Source organism: Panthera tigris, chromosome E2 (assembly GCF_018350195.1).
Source record: "Panthera tigris isolate Pti1 chromosome E2, P.tigris_Pti1_mat1.1, whole genome shotgun sequence".
Lineage (NCBI taxonomy): Eukaryota > Metazoa > Chordata > Mammalia > Carnivora > Felidae > Panthera > Panthera tigris.
Window position 1 is genome coordinate 10,651,834 of NC_056674.1, and position 19,461 is coordinate 10,671,294.

Sequence of the window (19,461 nt, forward strand, 5' to 3'; positions counted from 1 at the left end):
CCTGTCGCGGCTGGTGTCTGCGCCCTGAGACACAGCCCGCACGTGTGCGGGACCCCTGTCCCCGCGTCACGCCTGATCAGCTCAGAGCCTAGGAAACTGGGGCCGTCAGAGGACAGCCTCTGGGAACAGGACATTCATTCATTGACTTAACGAGCACGAATGGGGCGCGTGCCGTATGCAGCGACCTGTGTTGGGCTGGGCTGGGGAGACCATAGGTCCCAACCATTCTCCTTCTATCTCCTAGACCCACCCGAGTCTTGCACTTCTCCAAGGTTCCAACCATAGGAGGAAAGAGGATGCAAATATTAGCTGAGAACTGTTTACTGGAACTCCAAAACAACCTTGTTTAGGAGCTGCCAGTTTTTAATGTGTCCCGCCCCCTCATACTCCCACGATTGGCTGAGGAATGGACAAGGAAGTCAGGCTGGGCCAATCATTATGTCCCGCCTAGAACCGAGTGTAGGCGGAATCAATGAGAGTCTTTCCCTGGGTTTTTGGGTGCAGACTGGGGGGGGTGGGGGCAAGAAGCCTTTTCCTTATGGGGACGTCTGGCTGATTCAATTGGTAGAGCATGTGACTCATGATCTTGGGGTTGAAGTTGGATCTCCACATTGGGCGTAGAGATTACTTACAAATAAAATCTAAAAAAAAAAAAACAACAAAAAACAAACAAAAAACCCACAACAAAAAAACCCACCTTTTCCTTATGGGTGGTGAGGCTTTGAAGGAATAGGTCCAGTGCTGGCTGTGGCCATCTTCCCACTGCTGGAGGAGAGAATACAGTTGACACCAGGGAGAAGCAAACAAGAGATGGGGTGAGAGTACTGTTGGTTTTTACTTCCCTGGTTCCAGTACTCTCGAAACCAACTGCATACCGTCATGTCGGAATTTTGATCACATGAGCTATTAAAATTTCCCTTTGTCCCAAACCAGTTAGAATTTTTGTCACTTGTAACCAAAGAATTCCTGATGGATATAATGTAGGCTAAACTCGGTCTTGGTCGTCAGCCCTGGCCCTGAAGTAGAAAGCCAAGGACCCCAGTCAACATTTACTGAGCAAATAAACAAAATGAAGACAAGTTCATGCTCTCTCCTTCCCTCTCTCTTTTTCTTAGCTCTGAGTTTCTACCAGGCAGATCTTAACTTCTGTTCTGTTGCCACTGGAATTAGATGAGACCAGAGAGGTCTGAAGGCTTGACCAAGAACAGAATTGAAGTACTTTGTCCCTGATCACACAGGAGAAGGTAGAGTCAGGATGCGAACCCAAGCAATTTGACTGAAAAGCCCACACTCCTTTTAAAAAAAAAAAATTTATTTATTCATTCATTCATTCATTCATTCATTCGTTCATTTTGAGAGATACTTTTTTCTCGTCATTAAAATTCCTTTTATTTTTCCTCCAGTGAAATTTAAGTATTCCCAGAGTCCTGAATCAATTATTTCTTCTCCGCTTTCCAACAGCTGTGAGTTATCTTCTCTTGGTCTGTTCAGTGGAAAGTGAACTATCTGAAGTAGGACCCTCAGTGTAGATCCCGATGTGGGGCTTGAACCCACAAACTGTGAGATCGTGACCCGAGCCGAAGTTGGACGCTCCACCGACTGTGCCACCGAAAGCCCACCCTCTGAAACACCATCTCGCCACCAGTGGGAGGGATTGTATTTGTCTTTGATTCCCCTTTCTCCCTAACTTCCTGGAGCACAGCTCATCCTTCCATCCCCGGTGCCAGACTTCTCCTGAAGATGGAAATAATCGGGACGCCTGGGTGGCTCAGTTGGTTGAGTGTCCACCTCTTGATTTGGGCTCAGGTGATGATCCCAGGGTTGTGGCTTGGTGACTGTCCTTGCTTTGGTGGAAGCTGACTCTTAAGATGCCCACAGTGTGGTTCAGACCTAAGCCAATCAGCAGGTCCGACTTCCTTGCCTTTGATTGGTTCAGAGCCCCCTGTGTGTGTGTGTGCGTGTGTGTGTGTGTGTGTGCGCGTGTGTGTGTGTGTGTGTGTGCGCGTCTGTGTGTGTGTGTGGTATAATTTACATTCAATGATGTGGCACAGATCTTAAGTAGTCAGTTCAGTGACTTTTGACAATTGCATATGCCCGAGTAACCGCTACTCAAGACAAACTATAGAACATTTCCATCACCCCAGAAATGAGCTCCCCTGTGGCCCTTTCCTGTCAATTCCTGTCCCCTCCGGCAACTACCGTTCTGGCTTCCGTCATTAGAGGTTATTTTTGCCTGTTTTAGAGTTTTATAGAAATGGACTCGCGTAGGGCGCCTGAGTGGCTCGGTGGGTTAAGCATCTGACTTTGGATCAGGTCATGATCTCATGGTTTGTGAGTTTGAACCCCACTTTGGGTGAGCATGAGCCCCACATGGGGTGATGCGGGGTGAAGCTCTGCTTCTCTCTCTTTCTGCCCCTCATGGGATTCTCTCTCTCTCTCTCTCTCTCTCTCTACCTTGCTCACTTGTGTCCTCTGTCTCTCTCTCGAAAAACAAACAAACAAAACAAATGAACAGCGGCGCCTGGGTGGCTCAGTCGGTCGGGCGTCCAACTTTGGCTCAGGTAACGATCCTCTGGTTTGTGGGTTCGAGCCCCGCGTTGAGCTCTGTGCTGACAGCTCAGAGCCTGGAGCCTGCTTCGGATTCTGTGTCTTCCTCTCTCTCTGCCCCTTCCCCGCTGATGTTCTGTCTCTGTCACTGTCTCTGTCTCTGTCTCTCTCAAAAATAAATAAACATTAAAAAAATAAAATGAGGTTTTCTTTTATTGACTTTTACACCAGGTCCAGTGGACCCATGCCACAATCTGGTGACCCAGTTATTTGAGGGAGACACAGAATCTGAAACAGGCTCCAGGCTGTCAGCACAGAGCCCGAAGCGGGGCTCGAACCCACTTCAAACCGTGAGATCATGACCTGAGCCGAAGCTGGACGCTCAACCGACTGAGCCACCAGGCGCCCCAGCTTCAAGTCTTTGTTCAAATGACACACTCTTGGGTCACTTGGCTGGCTCAGTTCGTAGAGCCTGAGACTACACTCTTCGTGGGAGTTTGTGTTGATAGAATCATTGTAGTGAGTGTATTAGTCAGTTTATTTATTTTTTTAATGTTTATTTATTTTTGGGAGAGGGAAAGAGAGAGAGAGAGAGAGGAGAAAGTAGGAGCAAGGGAGGGACAGAGAGAGAGGGACACTCAGAATCGGAAGCAGGCTCCAGGCTCTGAGCTGTTAACACAGAGCCCTATGTGGGGCTTGAACTCATATACTGTGAGATCATGACCTAAGCTAAAGCCAGATGTTAAAAAAAAATTTTTTTTAAGTTTATTTATTTACTGTGAGAGAGACAATGACAGCATGAGTGGGGAGGGGAAGAGAGAGAGAGAGAGAGAGAGAGAGAGAGAGAGAGAGAGAGAGAGTAAACCCAAGCAGGCTCCACACTGTCAGTGCAGAGCTCAATGTGGGGCTCGAACCCATGAACTGTGAGATCGTGACCTGAGCCTAAACGAAACTGAGACTTGGACGCTTAACCAAATGAGCCACCCAGGTGCCGCTGGTGGATTGCATTTTAATTTTATGGAGTTCAAGGTATTTTTAAATTTCCCTTGTAATCTCTTCTTTGATCGCTAGATTGCATATTATTGTGTGTCATTTCCAAATATCTGGGGTTTCCCCATGCTTCTTGTTATTGATTTCTAAATTAATTCCGTTGTGATCGGAGAACATTCTCTTCAATCCTTTGAACTTTCTTGAGGCTTGTTTTTATGGGCCGCCAATAGGTGGTATATATTGGGCAATTGGAAAGAATGTGGTTGTTATGCGGAGTATTCTATAAATGTCTATTAGGCAAAATTGGGTAATAGTGTTGCTCAGGTCTTCTATATCTTTACTGCTTCCCCCTCCCCCCCCCCCGCCTCCACTTGTTCTAGCATTTACCGAGGAGGCAGTGTTAACACTTCTAACTGTGATTGCGGATTTGTCTATACCCCTCTCCCCCCAGACCTGTCAAATTTTGCTTCATGTATTTTGAAACTTTGTTATTTGGTACATCTACGTTTCTGATTGTTCCCGACAAATGGTGTCATAATTATGAAGTGACTCTCTTTATTTTATTTTTTTTTTTTGGTAATGTTTCTTGTTCTGAGGTCTACTTGGTCTGATCTCAATATAAACACTGCACGTTCTTATATTGTCTTTATATTTTTTGTTTGCATGATATATCTTTCTCTACCTTTTTGCTTAAACAATTTTTTAAAGTTTGTTTATTTTGAGGGAGAGAGAGAGAGAGAGAAAGAGAGAGAACGAGTGTGGTAGGGGCAAAGAGAGGGAGAGAGAACTCCAAGCAGGCTCTGTGCCGACAGTGCAGAGGCCGACGTGGGGCTCGAACTCATGAACTGTGAGATCATGACCTGAGCTGAGATCCAGAGTTGGATGCTTAATCAACTGAGTCACTCAGGTGTCCCTCTATCCTTTTACTTTATTTTTTATTTTTTAAATGTTTATTCATTTTTGAGACATAAGAGAGAAACATAGTGCAAGCGCGGGGGGGGGGGGGGGGGCAGGGCAGAAGGAGAGGGAGACACAGGTCCCAAAGCAGGCTCCAGGCTTTGAGCTGCCAGCACAGAGCCCAACGCGGGGCTCGAACCCACGAACTGCGAGATCATGACCTGAGTGGAAGTGGGACGCTTAACCAACTGAACCACCCAGGCGTCTCTCTACCCTTTTGTTTTTGATGTGACTCTATCTTTATATTTACAGTGTGTTTCTTGTGGACAGCATAGAGTTGGGTCTTGGGGTTTTTGTTTTGTTGTGTTGTGTTTTTTTGTTTTTTGTTTTTTTATCCAGTCTGGCAATCTCTGTATTTTAATCAGAGTGTTTGGCTCATTTATATTTAATGTGATTAATCATATGGTTTGAAGTTTGCCATTTGCTGTGCACTTTCTATTTGAAATCTGCTATTTGTTCCTATTTTCTTATCTTCTTTTAGGCTAATTGTGTATGTTTATTATTCCATTCTTTCCTCTGTACTTATAAAAACTGTATTTTAGGATAGTTTTAGATTATAGAAAAGTTGTAAAGAGTACTGAGAGTTCCATATACCCCACACCCAATTTCCCTTCTTATTGATTTTACATTTGTCACAAGTAGTGAACCAATGCTGATATGTTATCATTAACCCAAATCAAGTTTTTGGTGTTTATCTAAGGTCCTTTTCCTGTTCCAGAATCACACCACTTTTACTCATCATATCATTAGCCTCCTCCAGACTATGGCAATGTCTCAGACTTTCTTTGTTTTGATTACCTTGACAGTTTTGAGGAGGACCGGTCAGGTCTTCTGCAGAATCTCCCTCTACTGTTATTTATCTGGTGTTTTTCTCATTATGGGATTGGGATTATGGTCATTCTCATCACATCATAGGAAGGGTAGATGACTTACCACTATTGACGTTAACCTTGATGAGCACCTGGCTGACATAGCTGTTCATCAGATGTTTCCACTGTAGACTTACTGTTGTTTCCCCTCCCTCCCCAGATGAGCTCTTCAGAAGGAAGTCACTGCACGGTCTACACCTAAGAAGTAGAGAGTTCTGGTCCATCTCCTTGAGACGGTAATATCTACATACATTTTTTTGAATATACAGTCCACACGAGAAATCTGTATATTCTCCCCTATTTGTTCACTTATTCAAGCACTTTATATATACCGCTATGGAGTTGTGGATATTTATTTTATGTTATAGCTTGTAATGCAACACTACATCGTTTATTTTGTTGCTCAAATTTTTCCAGCTTTGACTAGTGGGAGCTCTTTCAGTTGCCTCCTGTGTCTCTTTGGCTTCCCCTCGCTGTGTGTGTGTGTGTGTGTGTGTGTGTGTGTGTGTGTTGGGGGGGAGGGTACTTCTTTACTCTCTGGCACTATAAGATATCCCAAGCTCATTTTGCGCATTTCTTGCTGCAGTCCTAGAATTAGCCATTTCTCCAAGGAACCTCCTTTTATTGGAGAATGTTAGAAACCAAGATTTTGGCTCTGAGTGTGCTCATTGCTATCGATGATTGTTTTTCTAATTCTACCTCTCTGCATTATGTTTTCGTGATTTGCTCCACGTTTCTCTCAGTGATCACAACTGGTCACTTGTCTTCCATTTTTGTATCATATTAAGTTTTCATTAAAAAAGTATCTCACTGGGAATGCAAACTGGTGCGGCCACTCTGGAAAACAGTATGGAGGTTCCTCAAAAAACTAAAAATACAACTACCCTACGACCCAGCAATGGCACTACTAGGCATTTATCCACGGGATACAGGTGTGCTGTTTCGAAGGGACACATGCACCCCCATGTTTATAGCAGCACTATCGACAGTAGCCAAAGTATGGAAAGAGCCCAAATGTCCATCGATGGATGAACAGATAAAGAAGATGTGGCATATATATATATATATATATATATATATATATATACACACACACACACACACACACACATTAGTATATATGTGGTATATATATATATATATATATATATATATATGTACAATGTATATATATATACACAATGGAGTATTACTTGGTAGTCAAAAAGAATGAAATCTTGCCATTTGCAACTACATGGATGGAACTGGAGGGTATTATGCTAAGCGAAATTAGTCAGTCAGAGAAAGACACATATCCTAGGACTTCACTCATATGAGGACTTTAAGAGACAAAACAGATGAACATAAGGGAGGGGAAACAAAAATAATCTAAAAACAGGGAGGGGGGACCAGACATAACAGACTCATAAATATGGAGAACAGAGGGTTATTGGAGGGGGTGTGGGAGGGGGGATGGGCTAAATGGGGAAGGGGCACTAAGGAATCTACTCCTGAAATCATTGTTGCACTAGATGCTAACTAATTTGGATGTAAATTAAAAAAATAAAATTTAAAAAAAGTAAAAAAAAACAGGGAGTGGGACAAAACATAAGAGACTCTTAAATATGGAGAACAAACAGAGGGTTCCTGGAGGGGTTGTGGGAGAATGGGCTAAATGGGTAAGGGGCATTTAGGAATCTACTCCTGAAATCATTGTTGCACTGTATATTAACTAACTTGGATGTAAATTAAAAAAAACAAAGGGAAAAAGGGGAAAAAAATGTAACATCCAAATATCTTCTAAGACATTACCAAGCTACTATATTCACATAATTTTCTTCCTGAATGATACACACTGGCTTCATTTTATTGTATTCTTTTTTAAATACTGTTTTATTAAGCTTAATATATTTATCCAACAAGGGGAGGAAGAATGAAACTAGGAGCCCGACACGGGACTTGAACTCACAAACCGTGAGATCGTGACCTGAGCCAAAGTCGAACGCTTAACGGACTGAACCACCCAGGCGCCCCATCCAGCTACTGACTTTAGATGACTTCGTTTTTCGCACAGATTGCTACCCCAGAACCATCCAGTGTGAGCCCCAGGGCGCTCAGATGTAGAGAGCTCTTCAAAGTCAAGGCCGTCATTAGCGCCTTTCTGTCTTTAAGTAAATTGTAACCCTCACCATATCTTTCTCACCCAGAAACGTCGTAGGACAACCTAATCTCAATCCCGTCATGACGCCAGTGGCAGAGGCTACGTTCACCAAAGATGTCTCCAGGGTCCCCCGTGCACGTCTGCAACCATCAGACTGCAGTGCATGAGACCATTTGCCTAGATTTCTGCTCCCTGCCATTCCTTTCTAGAAAGGCTGTCCCAGACGCCAGCTCTCTGCAGCGCCTGGCTTTGGACTCCGCGAGCTCATCGCGGGTTCCACCTTGGGGCGTGTGCTGTTCTGGGTCGCACGTCGTTTCATCCGTTCGCACTGCGCCAGCTCCAGCTTGTGGGCAGTTCTGACGGGGACAGGGACCGTGAGCCTGGGTGACCCAGTTGTGGCAGCCCGTGTGCCCACAGGGGCGGGGAGCGACTCTGGCGCTGATAGAAATAGACGCCAGCCACAGCGGGGCCCCAGGCCGCCTCCCGCAATACCAATCCTGCTCTGGTCCATGTCTGGCCCAGCTGGCTTCACCTGACCCCAAAGGCTGGGATCCAAAGGCTTTGGCCCCAAAGGCTGGGATCCAAAGGCTTTGGCCCCAAAGGCTGGGATCTCGGGCTGATGTTATTTGGTCTCCAGAACTACCCACTGCGTGATCCAGAGGTCTGTGGTAAGCCACCCAATAAAAAGAGGGTGCAGCCCGGGGACCCTCCCCGAAGAGATAAGCTCTCACCAAACGACACTTCCTGTCCTCAAAACAATTCTTAGATCCTTGTATTCTTAGACCTCCAAGGCCAAGGCAACGCAGGATATTCAGCCTCCCATCTTTCCTCCGAGAAAGCGGGTAAGGAGAGACTGAGTGAGAGGTTTCACGCTACCCAACACTGCCTTTATTTATTTTTATTTTGTTGAGATTGTATTTATTTAAAAAGTTTTTCGTGTTCATTGATTTATTTTTAATGCTTATTTATTTTTGAGAGACAGCGAGAGAGAGCACGAGCAGGGGAGGGGCAGAGAGAGGGGGAGACACGGAATCCGAAGCAGGCCCCAAGGCTCCGAGCTGTCAGCACAGAGCCCGACGCGGGGCTCGAACTCGCAAACTGCGAGATCGTCACCTGAGCAGAGGTCTGATGCTTAACCGACTGAGCCACGCAGGTGCCCCGTATATCGTATTATTTAAAAAGAATTTTTTTAAACACGTATTTATTTTTTTGAGAGACAGAGACAGAGCATGAGCAGGGGAGGGGCAGAGAGAGAGAGGGAGACACAGAATCCAAAGCAGGCTCCGGGCTCTGAGCTGTCAGCACGGAACCTGACGTGGGGCTCGAACCCATGAACCATGAGATCATGACCTGAGCCGAAATCAAGAGTCAGATGCTTAACCGACTGACCCACCCAGGCAACTCTAACATTTTATTGTTCCGTAACCTCTACACCGAACGTGGGGCTCGAACCTACAACCCTGAGATCAAGAGTCACACGCTCCACTCCTGACTGTGTCCATCAGAAGCCCCTAACCAAGGCTATCTTTAAAAGTGTGGTAGATTTTATTTTCCAAAGATGCTCACAACAATGTCCACATCCCACATCGTCTTCTAGAGCCCTGTCTCTCTGGCATTTAGAGGTGGATTCTGGGGCATGCCTGGGTGGCTCAGTCAGTTGAGCGCCCAACTTTGGCTCAGGTCATGATCTCGTGGTTCAGGGGTTCGAGCCCCGCATCGGGCTCTGTGCTGACAGCCCAGAGCCTGGGGCCTGCTCCGGATTCTGTGTCTCCTTCTCCCTCTCTCTCTCTCTGCCTCTCCCCTGCTTGTCTCTGTCTCTCAAAAATAAATGCACGTTTAAAAAATTAAAATATATTTCTCCTTAAGTTTGTTCCGAGGATTTGGTGAGATTATACACCTAAAGTGCCTGGCCAAGAACATGGGCCAGAGTAAGAGCTCATTCACTATTGGTCATGATTTACCATGACTGGTGGACAGCTGGATGTTGACAGCCTTTTGCTGACAAGCCCAGTTGGTACTGGGTAGTCTCTCTTGAGCGATTAGGAACCTTCTTCTTGTTCTCTCATCGCCCACCAGTGGGCGCTCTGGTGACGTTAAGCTCACAGCTCATTGCCCCTTGTGTGCGGATCCGACTGTTCTGGGGACTGAGGGCTTGCGTGTCTTTATTTGAAGGGCACAGGACTCTCCACGCCTTTGTCAAAAACAAGAAATCGAGCAGAACCACAGGCTTTTATCCCCCTTGTGTTGGTGGGAGAAACGTGCAACGATCTTCTTCCGATTGAGAGAGGGAGGAGGCAAACCCTGCGCGCAGTTACTCCTTTTAATAATAGAAAGATGATGTTATCACCATGGCAACAAATGATCAAAGAAGACGACCAATCGGAATCACAGTCTTCTCCGGGAGGTTATTTTTCTCAAGAGAGAGCGACAATTTCTAGGCGACTCTCACAAGACTCTCTTGTTCACACGATCCTTCCAAGGACAGTCTTAAACGAACAGACCAGGTCGGTTCCAGGAACGCAAGCCTGGGGACGGCACCAGAAGAGATGGGTGTTCCTGGGAATGGTCACAGTCCGTCACCTTAGGGGGCAGGTTTTTTTCGATGGGCTTGATTATGCAAAAGAGTATCTGTGTGCACCTGCAGGGACGAGAGAACCTCCTCACCTCTTTGTTTACATTAAAAAAAAAATGATTTTTTTATTAAAAAGACCTTTTAATCCGAGCCCCTGGGTGGCCCGGTCGGTTAAGCGCCACACGTCAGCTCGGGTCATGATCTCCAGGTTCTGCGGGTTCCAGCCCCGCATGGGACTCTGTGCTGACGGCTCAGAGCCCGGAGCCTGCTTCGGATTCCGTGTCCCCCCCTCTCTCTCTGCCCCTCCCCCACCCACACTCTGTCTCTCTCAAAAATAAAGAAACATGAAAAATGTCTTTCCAATTTTATTAATTTATATTTAAGACAAAGAGAGAGTGCAGGGGAGGGGGAGAGAGAGAGAACCCCAAGCAGGAGTTCACACTGAGAGCACAGAGCCCCACACGGGCCCTGAACTCATGAACCTCGAGATCATGACCTGAACCAAAGTCACCAGTTGGTTGCTTAACCGACTGAGCCACCCAGGTGCCCCTGGCTGCTGCCATTTTGAAGCACTTAGTCTTGGGAGGGTTTGTCACACAGCAAGGGATACGTGACACACGTTTTGGGATCACGATCGGTGAGATCATATATATTAACCGTCTGATACGCTGAAAAATAGGAATTACCTTTATTATCACTTTCTACCTGCTGTGTCCCACCTCCACAGCCAACCCCTCCCAGATTCATATGTTGAAACCCTAACTCCCAACATCGTGGTATTTGGAGGTGGGGCCTTTGGGAGGTAATTCGGTTTCAATGAGGTCATGTGGGCAGGGACCCCACGATGGGATTGGTGTCCTTATAAGAAGAGAAAGAGATCCCAGGGCTTTCTCTGTTCCTCTCTCTCTCTCTCTCTCTCTCTCTGCCATACGAGCACACGATAAGAAGGCAGCCGTCTGCAAGCCAAGAAGCGGGGCTTCACCAGGAATCAAATCTGCTAGCATTTTGATCTTGGACTTCCCGGCCTCCAGAAAATAAATGCCTGTTGTTTAAGCTCCCCCCAGCCTGTGGTATTTTATTAATGAAGCCTGAACAGACTAATACACCGAGTCCCCTTTTCTGCCCAGAGGCTCAGCAGCCCTTGGGGTAACACGCCTCTCTCGTCCACCGCCATCCTTTACATGCCCCGGAACAAGGCCGTGCCCCAGATCAGCCTGAGTGGGCAGGGTCGAGAAAACGTTCTGTTTTCCTAGAATCCTTCCTTGGTTGTGGCAGGTGTAACAACCACCCTTCCTCTCGCTCCTTTTCCAGCCGGGCTTGGCCCAGAACAGAGATCCTCACATAGAAGCTGAGGGCGATGTAACAGAAGCCACTCTAGGTATTTCCAACCGAGGGAATTGAATGCCGGGGATTTATGACAACAGCATTGGAGAGGCCAGCAGAGCAAGAGCGAGACAAGGACGGTGGGGAGACCGAAAAGGAGGCGTGAGTTCCAGAGGCCAGGAGCCGCGGAAACAATTTTGCTTTAACGGTGACACCGTGTCCCCTTTATGGATACTCCAGTTCAGTCCTTGCACCTGTGAGGTTGCAGGTCTTCCTGTTTTAGGGGCATCTCCCAATTTTGAAATTTAAAAAAAAAAAATTAGAGGGACACCTGGGTGGCTCAGTCGGTTAAGCGCCCGATTTTGGCTCAAGTCACGATCTCACGGCTCATGAGTTCGAGCCCTGCGTCGGGCTCTGTGCTGATGGCTCAGAGCCTGGTGCCTGCTTCGGATTCTGGGTCTCCCTCTCTCTCTGCTCCTCCCCTGTTCATGCTCTGTCTCTCTCTGTCTCAAAAATAAATAAAGACGAGTAAGTAGATGTTCAAAGGGTGGGTTTTATGGTATGTGAGTCATATCTCAATAAAGCTCGACAAAGCTCAACAACGAAACTGCAATTGCTTTAACGTAAGTTTGCGTTTCCTTACATAAACTGACGAGAGGGGACATAGCACGCGGGTGCTTTCTGTGACTCCAGAAGCTTCTCTGTCATTTGTGCTCAAGGCGAATTAATTATTATTTTTTTAAGTTTATTTATTTTGAGAGAGAGAGAGAGAGCACGCATGAGCAGGGGAGGGGCAGAGAGAGTGGGAGAGAGAGAACCCCAAGCAGGTTCCACTATCATCACAGAGCCTGACTTGGGACTCGATCCCACCAACCATAAGATCATGACTTGAGCCAAAATCAAGAGTCAGACGCCTAACCTGACTGAGCCCCCCAGGCACCCCTGTTATTCCACTGTGTGTGGAGCCCAACGTGGGGCTTGAACTCTCAACGCGGAGATCGGGACCCCAGCCAAGATCAAGAGTTGGACTTTTATTTAAAAAAAAATTTTTTTTTATGTTTATTTTTGAGACAGAGAGAGACAGAGCATGAATGCGGGAGGGTCAGAGAGACGGAGACACAGAATCTGAAACAGGCTCCAGGCTCTGAGCGGTCAGCACAGAGCCCGACGCGGGGCTCGAACTCACGGACCGCGAGATCATGACCTGAGCCGAAGTCGGACGCTCAACCGACAGAGCCACCCAGGCGTCCCTGTTACGGTGTTAAAGATCAGAAGTGCAAGATGGACCTTTCACAAGCTAAGATCAAGACGTCGGCAGGGCTTTAGCGGAGAATCTGTTCTCTCTCTCCTTGTCTTTTCCAGTTTCTAGAAGCCACATGCTTTCCTTGGCCCGTGGCCCCTTTCTGCCATCCTCAAAGCTGCAGGACAGGCCTTTCCCATGCGGCCGCTCGTCAGGTTCTCCCTTCCTGTCCCACCTCCACTGTTAAGGGCCCTTACACTGGCCACACTTGGGTAACCCAGGATAACTTCCGTATTTTTAGGGAACTTGAGTTCACAGCTTGCATTCATAGGTTCCGAGGAATAGGACTCGGACATCTGCGGGGTCTCTTGTTGTGCCCTGCATAGGGCAGGGTTATTCTTTGGCGTGCGTGTGGACCCTAAGCATCATCCCTGGCCTCTACCCCCTAGATGACGGTAACCCTGCCCTTGAACCCAGCTGTGACACCCAGGAAATTCTCATTGCCAAATGTCTCTCAGCGTCAGCGCCCATTTGAGACTCGCGGTTCCAGGCCCCGGGGACCCAGAGGTGAGCGACACAGGCCAGTTCTTGCTCTCATGGGTTTTATGTTTCCCCAGTCGACCCAGCACATGTATCACACGTCACTGGGAGACGCTGTGTCCCCAGTCGCTCCATGCCAGTCTCCCGTTTATACCTTTGGAACGTGCAACCTATGGGTTGCACGTGATTACAGCCAAGGCCGGATGGAACCTGGGCTCTGGTGACGGGGCTGGGCAGGAGAGCCACACAGGAAGCCATCAGCACAGAGGGGGACATCGGGACCTTCCCTGAGCCATGGAACTCCATGCTGCCTCATGAGTGACAGGTGTCAGCCTCTGACTTTTGTCCTTAGTGCCTCTGCTCTCTCTCTGATGGCTTCCTGTCTGCCTCCCTGGGGTCTCCTCGTCCATGGTCTGCGCCCCTCTCGCGGCTGCCCTGCCGAGGCCAGACCCTGACGCTGCTAATCCCATGCTTTGCTCTCTCCTCCCTCCCCTCCCCACCTGCACCTTTGTCCTTAGCCTGCTGCGTTCATTTCCTGGGGCTGCTGTGACGAATCACCCCACACCGAGCAGCTTAAAACAACATGTATGAATTCTCTTACCGTTCTGGGGCACAGAAGTCTGGCGCGGGTCACAGGGGGTTTATTTTAGCTGTTGGCCTGGCCGTGTTCCTTCTGGAGGCCCCAGGGGAGAACGCACCTCCCGACCTCTTCCAGCCTCCAGAGGCTCGCCTGCCTTCCTGGGCCGGCGGTCCCTCCACCTGCAGGGAAGCATCTTCCTCTCCTGTCCCACCTCTGCTTCCCTCCTTCCCCCCCCACCTTGCACCCCTCTTCCCTTGTATTAGTTTTCTAGGACCGCTGTAACCGAGCGTCCCAAACAGGGTGGCTTGAGACAGCAGAAGGGTATTGTCTCATGGTTCTGGAGGCTAGAGGTTCAAAACTGAGCCCTTCCTTGCCTCTTCCAGCTTCTGGGGGTGGCCTTGGCGGTCCCTGGCTCGTGGCTCCCGTTGTGTTGCAAGTGGAACCACCCACCCAGATAACCCAGAAGATTCTCCCCGTCTCCACAACTTTTACCGATCTTACCTTTTTATTTAAAAATGTTTAATGTTAATTTTTGTGAGAGAGATAGAGAGACAGAGTGCGGGCAGGGGAGGGGCAGAGACAGAGGGAGACACAGAATCTGAAGCGGGCTGTCCAGACTCTGAGCTGTCAGCACAGAGTCTGACGTGGAGCTCGAACTCACAAACAGTGAGAGCATGACCTGAGCCAAAGTCGGATGCTTAACCCACTGAGCCACCCAGGCGCTTCTTTTCTTATCTTATCTTATCTTATCATCTCAACTCATCTTATCTTATCTCATCTCATCTCATCTCATCCTGAGATCAAGACCTGAGCTGAGATCAAGAGTTGGACGCTTAACCCACTGAGCCACCCAGGCGCTTCTTATCTTATCTTATCTTATCTTATCTTATCTTATCATCTCAACTCATCTTATCTTATCTCATCTCATCTCATCTCATCCTGAGATCAAGACCTGAGCTGAGATCAAGAGTTGGACGCTTAACCCACTGAGCCACCCAGGCGCTTCTTATCTTATCTTATCTTATCTTATCTTATCTTATCTTATCTTATCATCTCAACTCATCTTATCTTATCTCATCTCATCTCATCTCATCCTGAGATCAAGACCTGAGCTGAGATCAAGAGTTGGACGCTTAACCCACTGAGCCACCCAGGCGCTTCTTATCTTATCTTATCTTATCTTATCTTATCTTATCTTATCATCTCAACTCATCTTATCTTATCTCATCTCATCTCATCTCATCCTGAGATCAAGACCTGAGCTGAGATCAAGAGTTGGACGCTTAACCCACTGAGCCACCCAGGCGCCCCCACAACCTTAATTTAAACATAGCCACACATTCCTTTTTGCCATGGAGGGTAACATTCATGGGTCCCAGGGATTAGGATGTAGGTATTTCTCGGGGGTCAGGATTCTGCGTACCACACAGCCGTCTCTCCGAGCTCTAGGCTTGGGTGGCCGGAGGCCTCCTGGATGCCCCCTCCCTGGATGCTCAATGCGTTATTTTTAGTATAAGTATATCCCAAGGGTTGCATGGGATATACTTATACTTTATACCAAAAGAAATTTTTGTTTTTCAAAATTCAAATTTAGCTAGTCATCCTGTGTTTTTTCTGGCAACGCAACTACGAAGTTAAAATTGTTATGGGGCGCCTGGGTGGCTCAGTCGGTCAAGCGCCCAACTCCCAATTTCGGCTCGGGTCACGATCTCACGGCGGTGAGATCGAGCCCCCGGTCGGGTTCCACACTGAGCGTGGCGCCTGCTTGGGATGCTCTCTCCCTCCCTCCCTGCCACTGCTCCTGTGTGCATACTCTCTCTCTCTCTCTCTCTCTCAAAAAAAAAAAAATTTGTTAGAAATAAAACTTCCCATCTTGTCACGTCCCCTGCCGTTCGCCATCCCTTCCCACCAGATGGAGCCCTGGTCACATTGATTATCACCTTAGCCTGTCTCCTTAGGAGAGGCGACCTCTAGCATGGCCTCCTGGTATTCGCACGATCCTGGGGTCTATGCCCCTGTGAGTGTAGGCTGGTCCTAGTGACAGGCTTCTAACAAATACATGGCGAAAGGGACGGGATGTCCCTTCAGGGATTAGGTTACAAAAAGACTGACTTCTGTCCTGGCCACACTCCCTGTCTTGCGGGGCCTGGCTGTCATATTGGAAGCTGCCGGATGGACAGGCCCTCGGGCGGGGACTCATGTCTGTCCCCAACAGCCTGGGAGCCCCTGAGGCCTGCCCACGGCCAGGTGAGTGAGTTTGGAAGCAGTCTTCCCCCTCGAGATGACAGCAGCCTTAAAAAAAAATTTTTTTTAATGTTTATTTATTTTTAGAAGGGGGGCGGGTAGGGGCACAGAGAGAGGGAGACACAGAATCGGAAGCAGGCTTCAGCACAGAGCCCGATGCGGGCCTCGAACCCATGGACCGCGAGATCACGACCCGAGCCGAAGTCGGACGCTTCACCAGCCCAGCCACCGGGCACCCCAGCCAAGTCCTCAGCTCCGTCCCTCCTACAGGAACGCCCTTGACATTGGACACATCAGGATGAGTGGGAGAAACACTGTTCCATAGAAACTTCGCTTCTGACGGAAGGAACGATCAGAGGAAGGGTGGCTATTTTGGGGTCCAGAAACAACAAATCTAGAAGAGCCTTGGGCTCTTATTTCAACGTGCTCGTGGAAGGGAAGTGATCTTTCCTGATGTGATGGAGAAGACCCACGACGATTTATTCTCACCTTCTTGAAGCCGATTCTTCCCCCCCCCCCCCCCCCCCCGGAAGCTGATTCTGTAGATGGATTTTATGATGCAAAATAGTATCTCTCCCACTGCCACTGCGGGAGAGAAAGAATATCTCCATCTCTCTCTCTCTTTCTCTCTCAATGTTTAAAAATTATTTTTGCAGTGGGCATGAGGTCACGTCAGTCACCGATAGTGTTGATTGGCTGATCTAACAGCCACTAATAACTCCTCTCCCATTTACCACCTCATACTAAAGTGGTGAAAAAAGCCAGCTCTCCTTTTTCCTAGACTCCTTTGTAGGGGCAGGTAGGCAGTGACCCAGTTCTGGCCAATGAGTGCGCTGGCCGCTTTTGGGAAATAGGTTTGTGACTGGATAAAAGAGGAGAAGCAGGATAGGAGAGGGCTGTCACCACCCCACCTATCCATTTTTTTACCTGTTGTGGGAGAAGGTGATGTCCGGAGCTCAGCAGCCATGTTGTGACCGTGAGGCAATAAACTGGAAGGCAAAGAGCAACATTTGGAAGAATAGAACAATTCTGGGTTCTCAATAGCATACTTGACCTGCTAATTAAACCCAGAAGCCTCTTTCCTCCAAAGCTGTAATTGAGAAACTAAGAAATATCTTTATATCTTTGTGCCTGCTATCAGTTTGGTTTTCTCTGATTTGTAACCAAAACATCCCTAGCTGACCCGTGCTCACACTTGAGCAGGGCTCCCAAACTCAGATATCCATAGAGAGACCAGGCAGCTGATGTGAGGGAGAGAAGTGGGCTGAACAGGGACTCTAGGCACCTCTAGATTTTGTTCAAGTAGAAGACAGAACTTCTTTGGGGGTGCCTGGGTGGCTCAGTCGGTTAAGCGTCTGACTTTAGCTCAGGTCACGATCTCCCTGTTTGTGAGTTTGAGCCCTACTTTGGCCTCTGCACTGTCAGCACACAGCCCACTTTGGATCCTCGGTCTTCCTCTCTCTCTGTTCCTCCCCACTTGTGCGCATTCTCTCTCTCTCTCTAAAAAATAAACATTGAAAGAAAGAAGGAAAGAAAGAAAGAAGGGAAGAAGGAAAGAAAGAAGGAAAGGAGAGAAAGACAGAAAGAAGGAAAGAAAGAAAGAAAGAAAGAAAGAAAGAAAGAAAGAAAGAAAGAAAGAAAGAAAAGGAAAGGAGAGAAAGAAAGAAAGAAAGAAAGAAAGAAAGAAAGAAAGCAAGCTTTTTTGACCTTAATCAGCCTCACCCTGGTCAGGGGGTAGTCAAGCGACTCAGTACTGGCCAAAGGTATATAAAAGGAGGTCTGCTGAGGAATTCCGGGAGAAGGTGTTCCCACCCTTAACAAAGAGAAATTTCCTGCTTTCTGCGGTCCCCTGCGTCCTGTCTTTGAACATGGTGTGTGATGTGATGTCTGGAGCTGCGGCAGCTATCTTGTGACTCTCCTCTTGTGAGGAGAGGCCAGGAGAATCACAGACTCTGAAACTGACATTGTTGGGCTGCTAATTCAAACCCCAGCAACTTCCACCACTTGACTTTCTTGCCTGTGTGTGAGCCACTATATGCTGAAGATTCTGTGGCTTGTCCCAGAAAATCTCCTTAATGGTGCACTGGGCTCCCTTTTTTGCCCTGTAATGATTCTCTGCTGTAATTTCACTGCCTGTCTCACTGTTCCCTAGATCTAGACAGGGCAGAAACTGCAGATTCCTGCACAGGCAGAAGGTGCTTTCCAGAAAAGAAGGAATTTGCCCGTGAGGCCATTACAGACCTTTTACCTCTTACCCCCAAGCCAAATCCTAATGCAGGAGCCCGCGCTGGGATGGAGAATTGGAGAAAATCAGCTAGCCCGTTGCTTTCGCAGGAACTTCTGAGGGAGCCACGTGTCCCCCGCTGCATGTGTGGTTTTCATTTTCATGAGTTAGGCAGAAGATGAACCAGGAATGGTCAGGATCTCCGTGCTGCTTTCATACTCTGCCCGGACACTCTCGGATGCTCTTCCCTTCCAGAGGTGGAGCTTACGTCTACTCCCGGTGAGTGAGGTCTGGACACAGAGGCTCACTTTCAACAAACGGAAAATGGCAGGAGTGGCTGCGTGTGGCTTCTGAGGCATTGTATGAGAAGGCATCGAGGCCTCCGTATGCTCTCCCTCTGCCAACGCTCGTTCTGGGGGAAGCCGACTGCCGCGTCAGTCCCACGGGGAGGCCTACGTGAGGAGAGGCACTGGCTGTCCAGCCAACAGCCACGGGAGTGAGCCACCTGGGAAGCACGCCCTCCGGCCCCGTACGAGCCTTCGGATGACAGCGGCCCCAAGCCGACATCCTGATTGCACATGCAGGACAGACCTCGAGCCAGAAGCACCCAGAGGCAGCTCCCAGATTCCTGACCCTCAGAAAATGTGAGATAGGAACCCACATTGTTGTTTTACGGTGCTAGGCTTGGGGACAATTTCCAACCCAGCAATAGGTGACCCGTACAGACTCTTCGTGGTTCCCCGTCCTGGTTCCGGGGAATATGCTGTTAATTTCTTTGGAGCAGTATCACTTAGGGGGATAGAGAATCTGTCATCCTCCTTGTTTTATGATTTTCCCTTCATCCCTAATCATGTCCAAAGATTCCATACCTGTGGTTCATGAATGCTGCAGCAACAGAACGCGGAATCGGAGTCGGTGGTGGCTGAAGAAGCCGTAAAGCCCACCGAGGAACCTTGGCATTGATAGGACGGATCCGAGACACGTGACTCCCTGCGTGGCCTTCACCCACAGTGAATACGGTGGGGGCCCAGACCCCAAAAGAGGGGGCCGGGGAGGAGAAGAGGAGGTGCCCCGCCCCCACTGCAAGTCCTGGGACCACAGCTGGAGAAAGAGAGAGAAGGAGGATGGAGTTTGAAACAGAATTGGATGGGGGCACCTGGGAGGCTCAGTCAGTCGAGCGGCCGACTTCGGCTCAGGTCACGATCTCGCGGTTCGGGAGTTCGAGCCCCGCCTGG

General features: G+C 48.4%; 1 long non-coding RNA gene across 5 annotated transcripts; it reads right to left on the bottom strand.

Moving 5' to 3' along the window:
• Positions 1-10,122: 10,122 nt before the first annotated feature.
• LOC122234056 lies at positions 10,123-19,325 on the bottom strand. 5 transcript variants are annotated; one of them, XR_006211771.1, is made up of 5 exons: positions 19,096-19,325; positions 18,258-18,516; positions 16,930-16,991; positions 15,699-16,050; positions 13,794-13,937 (listed from the first exon to the last, which is right to left on the bottom strand). It is a non-coding gene; the product is annotated as an uncharacterized LOC122234056 (long non-coding RNA). The 5 variants fall into 5 exon arrangements; XR_006211772.1 differs by having other exon boundaries at positions 13,799-13,937; positions 15,699-15,806; XR_006211775.1 differs by lacking the exons at positions 13,794-13,937; positions 15,699-16,050 and adding an exon at positions 10,123-10,141.
• Between the last annotated feature and the right edge of the window lie 136 nt (positions 19,326-19,461).